This window comes from Tachypleus tridentatus, chromosome 2 (assembly GCF_004210375.1).
Source record: "Tachypleus tridentatus isolate NWPU-2018 chromosome 2, ASM421037v1, whole genome shotgun sequence".
Taxonomy (NCBI): domain Eukaryota; kingdom Metazoa; phylum Arthropoda; class Merostomata; order Xiphosura; family Limulidae; genus Tachypleus; species Tachypleus tridentatus.
The window spans coordinates 106,335,243-106,341,536 of NC_134826.1; the positions used below are offsets into that span (position 1 = coordinate 106,335,243).

The following is a 6,294-nucleotide window of genomic DNA, read 5'->3' on the forward strand; positions in this document are numbered from 1 at the left end:
TGGATCCAATTTTCTAACTTTTGGTTCCATAAACAAATAAGATTGAAGGCAATAAAAATTACATTTTACTTGTTTAATATATATATATATATATCGTGTGTGTATCATAATGAGTAATTTACATTAACTTTGTTATTTCTTGGACAGGTGGTAAATAAATTAGAGAAGAGGAGAAACTTAGAGAATATGTCACAATTTTCATTCTAGAGAAGATTGAGGATGTTTTTTAAACATCAACATCCCCTTATAAAATCAATAATGTAAGGCTTATAATACCAAAATTTCATTGATTGTATATATATTTAGCTTCCAGGTTTGCTCATATACATTGATAATAAAGTAATTTAATTAAATTTTGAATGTAGCTGAAATATGTTATGATATGCACACTTTGACCTACCCTTGTGAAAGGGTTAATTGGTTTTCATTTTAGGGCTTAATTAGGTTTGCTTTTAAGTTTGGCTTTTTCAGGCTAAATGAAAAGGTGGTGAAAAACTAAAGAAACAAAATGTTTTATCAGTATAACAAATAACTTAAAGTTAATCTAATGAAAAAAATATAAAAAAGGTTTTTCTTACTATTGCAATAAAAATATTGTACACATTTCAGTCATCCAAAACAAAAAAATAAATTTCCATAATCTCTGATATTACATTAAATGCACACAAAAGATCACTAAAATATTATAATTTCCAACAGCTGCAGAACATAAATTGTAACATATATTACCTGGTTTCAAAGTTATTGCAGCATACACTAACCAGTAAGTTACTCATATGTCTGTGAATTGCTGACATCAGTATGACTCAGGTCCTGACAAGTTGGAATGCAAGGTGATATACACATGAATAATAAAAATATTTTTGTCCACTGTGAGGACAAAAAATTGAAAAAATGCACATCGATACTTTTTTGCAGTATCATTGCATACTGTATCTAGAATTTACTCTCTTTTACCATGAATCGTTGTTAAATCACCAAAGTGTCGTAAATTAATAGTCAATAACTCTGAACTCAAATATACAATACCATGTTGAATATCACTCTGTGAAAGGTTATTACACACATACTTTGATGTCTGACTAAAATGGTCCAAAAATTTGTTGTTTGAACTTAAATTTCTTCTATATGGATAAACATTTGAGATGCAGCACTAAAGTTGTGAGACCAAAAAAAAATCTTTAGTTTCTCCATCCTATCCCATCCATACACCAAAGCATCCATCACAATTTAGCTTATTTTGGCCTATTGCAAAAAAGGGTTTACAATATCAAAACGAAAAGCAGCATCATGACTTTTAATTGTCATAATGAGAAGAATAAAAGTTGGTAAAATTACCACCTACTCAAATCTCTAAAATTATATTTAGAAAAAAGCAATAAATTCATGCATCTGCTTTAGCTGATATATATATAAAACTTTTATGGTTAATGATACTGACATGAATGTGTAGCAACTCTTGCACATTTTCACCATGAGTCAATGATCATAATGAAACCTATGGCAGCAACAGTCAGTTCAAGGCATTTCTCAGGTTTGTTTCAATAAGGTGTTGTTATTTTGAATAAATGTATGAATTATTGTAACCATTTGTTGTTTTAAGAGTTTACCACTGAGAGAGTAACTGAGTTAGTTAGTTAATGTAGCATTACTTATGTTTCCAACAAAGCCCTGAAGCTATGAGAGTTCCAAGTACATGGGTTTAAATTAGGGACTTTTATTAATTACACAAACCTTGTCCAAGTTGCACTGTAAAAGTATGTTTTTAATGTAATAAATACAATTCTTTTAACATTTGTCATCAATAAGTGGTGGTGGTTTTTTATTTTGACAAAGTAAAGCTGTAATTAGAAATTTTACTCTAAAGAACTAAAGACAATAATAAGAATAATAATAATAACACTAGTTATTTTGCTGTCATTTGTCTTGAATAATTTTTAAGAAGAATAGCGTTGAGGTGATAGATGTATTAATCGGTTGGCAGAGCATAAAATATTTTAATAATATTTACTAAGGACTCTTCTTACATAAAAATGTAAGGCATAGTCTCATATATATATTTCTATATGAACTCTGTTGCACAAACACATTACATCTTACTCCTAAAAATACCTACATCTGTATGATGTCTGGTAAAAATATCTTCAAATTTAGGTTATAAAAGTTTAATAAAATCTTATGAACCACTTGATCAAAAAGAATGTAAAAATTTTCCTCACAATAATGTTCCCTTCAAACTGAATGCATATACTAGATAAATTATTCAGATTTAAATTACATATTTAACTTTTCTTACTGTAAATTTTCACAGAAATATGAAGCTTTTAGCAATTTCACAAACTTTTACAAATGTGATCTTTCATACTGTATGTATGTATGTAGAAAACCAACTTTTAATACTTTTAAAAGCTGTTTCACACTACGACTTTCAAAGATTACTATAATTTTACTATTTTGCAAATTTCTTCTTACCATTAAAATTCTATGTAACTTTTCCAAAATTGCACAGGCCTCTTTATGCAGCAACTGTTTAAATTCTTCTTGCCAAGAAATAAAACAAAACAAAAGATCAGGAAAAATAAAAAAAGATTAAATGTATTAAGTAAAAATTTGGAAAACATATGAAGACTCAAGCAATCACCCGAGATAATTATTCATCAGTAAACACTGCCTCCAAAAGCTTGATGTAATAATATATACATGAAACAATTCACATTGTTAACTTTAAAAATTACACATAAGAAAAAAAATTATACAAGTGTTCTCAATATTTATCGTGTGTCTATAAATAAATTTCAACAAAGTGGTAAAAAACATCTTATAAGGAAATGGAGAGAAAGTTACAAGTTTAGATTCACAAGTCACACAACTTAAATCCTTCATATCTTACTGTTTTTTTTAAAACATTTTGTACACATTACTGTTGCTCTTTTCAAAAACTTTCACAATTCAAATTGTCACATGGATAGGTTGGTTGGTCTGACAGAGATAAGTTATTTTAAATTGTTCCCTCTTGAGAAAAGAAGGGTAAGAGGTGGTGTTATTGAAGCTCATAAGCTTATCTGTTGAATCAAAAGGATAAAGGCCTCTAATTTCTTTATGCTATGTTCTAAAACCAAAAGAGAAAGATTTGGAAAAAATAGGTTTTTTTAAATTTTTCTAACAGAGTGAATGATTATGGAATGAGATGTTGTCAGTAGCAGTGTGCATCAGCACTTCACAATAATTTCGTGAAAAATAGTCTGTGTGTGTGTGCACGAGTTTAATTTTTTTTTTTTTTAAGGGTTAGTATGCAAGGGCTGCTTTGAAGGATGAAATGATACTATGTTGTCAACATGACTGGTACATTAAGTCTTATTGGAAGCATGATAAAAATCACATCCAGTATTAGCAATAGTATCAGTAATACATTTTTGGACATTCTTTCTTTTTGCACTTTGTTCAATTTACCTGTTTAATATACTGCAAAAACATTGCACAGTAAAATATTTAGCAGAAAGGGGAGTCATTTTAGCACAATTGCTAAGAATAAAAGGAAAACTAAAATTAAATTCGATTATTTGAACTTTGAACAATTTTGAATTATGTCTAAGATATTCTCAAATAAACTATATTTAAGTGATTTCAGCATTCTATTCTTACTCTTCGTTGGCTAATGTGCATTACAAAGTGTGTATAGCAATCCATAGTTTTGTATCAAATCAGAAAGTAGTTCCAATTCAAACTGTGAATTATGAAAAAATCAAATGAAAATCTCTCTTACCAAAGCAACTACTTCCTCCCCCTCATCATCTGCCATGATTAATCATGCAATGCTTACCAGAGACTACTGTACACACGATCTTTATCCCTTAGTTCAGCTTAGCGCGTTGTCAAAAATTCCTTTTTAAGCAAAGTGACGATGTTTACAGCTATTCAACCTTACAACTTGAATCAATTTAATAAGACATAATGTAGAAGTTATGAAAATTATCAACCACACAGTTTTCATTGTTAAAGAAAATCTATTTATGACGTTTATAAAATTTAGCTAATGTATATCTGATCCAAAAGCACAAGAAACCATACAATTCATTTGAGCATATTAATGATTATTTTCTCTTTTTCTTCTGAACATCACAATTAATTTATTGAACAGAACACAAAAATGCACCAAGGAAGGGGAGAGGGATCTAATAGGCTACAGTCTCTGTAGTCTTGGTCTCCAGGGGATAAAAAAAAAAAAAAAGAAGTGTGTGTATATATATTTATTTTTGAAAAAGAACTGTTTGTTTATGCTTTATTGTTTGCTGACCAGTTTATTTTATTCTCACAGCTGTTATTTAGATATCCAATATTATTCCATAATAAATGCTCCTACTGAATTTTCTGTTATTTGGCTAACCTATCCTATTGCTCTTTAGTAAAATCAGTTTGACTTGAATGTACCACAGAGTGGATAGGAAGAAACATTTGGTATTATGAAACACAGAATATCTTATTAACTACATATGTCAATCATGTGTTTCCATACTTCATTTGCAAGTTTTGGTTTATTTTTGCAACTGGAATACATGTGAAAAAAATTTACATAAACAAGAAAAAAAAAAGCACTTAGTTGTATTCATCAAACTTGCTTCTTCTCTTCTGCACTTATTCTCACATAACTTTCTAACCGGCCAAATCCTCCACTCTCTTGCCACATGGGATAATTTAACTCCATACCATTATCCTTATAAATTATGATTACCATGTATCCAAGCAATTGTTTTGCAGGGTTGTTTACCTGCATACTATTATTTTATAAGATATAGTTATGACATGTTCAACTTCTTGTTTTGAAAATGTAACTTAACTGCACCTGATTAATCCTATAAACCAAGAATATTTTGTATTAAACCTCCTGTTATGTATAGTTTTATCCTACACATCACTCTTCCTATAATCTAGGAATACCACTGTGCATTCAGTAATCTACATTGTTCTTCTACATCAGTTTTCCCCAAGTGTGAAAATTATACAAGTTGAACAAAACCACAATAATAAAAAAAAAAGAGTACTTGATATTCATCAAACTTGCTTCTTCTCTTCTGCTCCAACCTAACTTTTCATTTAGCTAAATCCTCCAAACTACTGGAGGTAATTTAGCTGCATGTCATTATATTCTAAAAACATGGTTGCAATTTGTTCAACCCTTTGTTGTGAGAGTAATTTTACTGCATGCCCATTAATCTTATAAATCAAGAATACTTTGTACTAAACCTCTTGTTATATATACAGGGTGTTCAGAAAGTTACTGTTCACTATACATATTTATTAACACACATGTTTCAATATAGAATACAAGAGGTAAATATGAATGACAATTATAAACAATGTTGAAAGTGACCCCCGTTGGCATCAATACAGAACTGGATCCTTCTTATTTTATTTCTAAACACCGCTATCAGTTGCTGGCTTGAAATAGACTGAATAAAATATGATTACAAAACTTCACAGTGACTTTCCAAACATCCTGTAGTTTTATCCTACATATCACCCCACCCCTTTAAACTAGGAATACTGCATATTGAACCTTGTGTTATGTGTGGAACAATTACCAACAAGCCATTAATTTGGTAATTTAAGAATACCATGTGTCCAACCACTTGTTCTTTTTATATGTGAAGCAGCTTACCTGTGTGCCATTTACTGCTATAATTCAGGAACATCATGTGTATTATATGTAAACTAGGTTTTTTTGCTTTCTTTTAAACAGTTCAGGTAGATTGCAAATTAAAAACAGATTTAAAATGTTAAAAGAAAACAAGCAAAAGTGATATTTCAATTTCCACAATATTACTACAAAAATAAAGACTGGTTTTTCATTTTTCTGTGTCATTTGTTCTAGCTTTCATCACCCATCACTGTACCATTTGTAAGCTGATGGTGACAGTTACTAACTTCTTAAAGAATTAACTTGATCAAGCTTAAAGTCATTTAAACCTTCTAATTTTAATTTTTTTCTTTTAAATATACCACTGTTGTTGATAATTCAGAATATCTAATCTCATATGTAATTTTAACTTCGTAATAATCTCTCCAATTCACCGTTATCACCCACCTTCAGTAAATATTAAAATGTTACTGTCAATGATGGTGTCAAGCACCTTCAATACACATGATGCAAAATAACATCATAAATAACTACCCAGCATGTAATAAGAAATTTTCCATATAAAAAGAAAAATATTACCTTTACTCAAATATCTTCAGAAGTCTATTTACAAAATGAATGACGCATGAGATTTTGTGAAAACACCCTAAAAATTATTA

General features: G+C 29.4%; 1 long non-coding RNA gene across 1 annotated transcript in view; it reads left to right on the forward strand.

Annotated features, from left to right (window-relative positions):
• Positions 1-1,812, forward strand: part of LOC143244782 (uncharacterized) — a 49,882-nt gene extending 48,070 nt beyond the window's left edge. Inside the window, exon 2 of the long non-coding RNA XR_013025321.1 lies at positions 148-1,812. This is a non-coding gene — a long non-coding RNA (uncharacterized LOC143244782). The remainder of the gene's footprint in view (positions 1-147) is intronic.
• The last annotated feature ends 4,482 nt before the right edge of the window (positions 1,813-6,294 follow it).